The sequence below is a fragment of the Etheostoma spectabile genome, chromosome 13 (genome assembly GCF_008692095.1).
Source record: "Etheostoma spectabile isolate EspeVRDwgs_2016 chromosome 13, UIUC_Espe_1.0, whole genome shotgun sequence".
Classification (NCBI taxonomy): domain Eukaryota; kingdom Metazoa; phylum Chordata; class Actinopteri; order Perciformes; family Percidae; genus Etheostoma; species Etheostoma spectabile.
This window is the reverse complement of record NC_045745.1, coordinates 8,461,096-8,461,727: the sequence shown is the minus strand read 5'-3', so window position 1 is coordinate 8,461,727 and position 632 is coordinate 8,461,096. Positions and strand designations below refer to the sequence as shown.

At 49.5% G+C, this 632-nt stretch overlaps 1 protein-coding gene and 1 long non-coding RNA gene across 2 annotated transcripts in view; one reads left to right on the top strand and one right to left on the bottom strand.

Moving 5' to 3' along the window:
- grk6 (G protein-coupled receptor kinase 6) overlaps nucleotides 1-632 on the top strand; it is a gene marked incomplete at its 3' end in the record, with an annotated part of 106,977 nt that overhangs the window by 41,470 nt on the left and 64,875 nt on the right.
- The window catches only part of LOC116701084 (uncharacterized), a 24,199-nt gene that overhangs the window by 5,348 nt on the left and 18,219 nt on the right, over nucleotides 1-632 (bottom strand). The window lies entirely within an intron of this gene.

Genomic DNA, 632 nt, shown 5'->3' with positions numbered 1-632 from the left:
AACACAGGCATGGGGCCCTCCACAAGCCGTGTTCTCCCCTTTTCACTCCTTATTTATCTGAGAAAGACGTGCTGTAACTAGCTGATTGGCCAGAGTGCTGGATCATCTTCATCATCTTCAATCATAACACCTTGATTAGGGTGACTGCTCCTCACGGGGTCTAGTTGCTGAGTATCATGTGTGTCACCATCTTCGTCATTGCCATAGTCATCATCACGGACAGTGAAAGCAGCAGTTCCGTTACCATCTCCATTCGAAGGATCCTGTAAGGTTGTCTTGTATGTAGCCCCCCGCATCGCTATAGCAACCTGGGCTAACGCTACTCTTCATCAGCGTTAGCATCGCTAGAGCAACCTGGGCTGACGCTACTCTTCATCAGTGTTAGCATCGCTAGAGCAACCTGGGCTGACACTACTCTTCATCAGTGTTAGCATCGCTAGAGCAACCTGGGCTGACGCTACTCTTCATCAGTGTTAGCATCTCTAGAGCAACCTGGGCTGACGCTACTCTTCATCAGTGTTAGCATCGCTAGAACAACCTGGGCTGACACTACTCTTCATCAGTGTTAGTATCGCTAGAGCAGCCTGGGCTGACACTACTCTTCATCAGTGTTAGCATCGCTAGAGCAACCT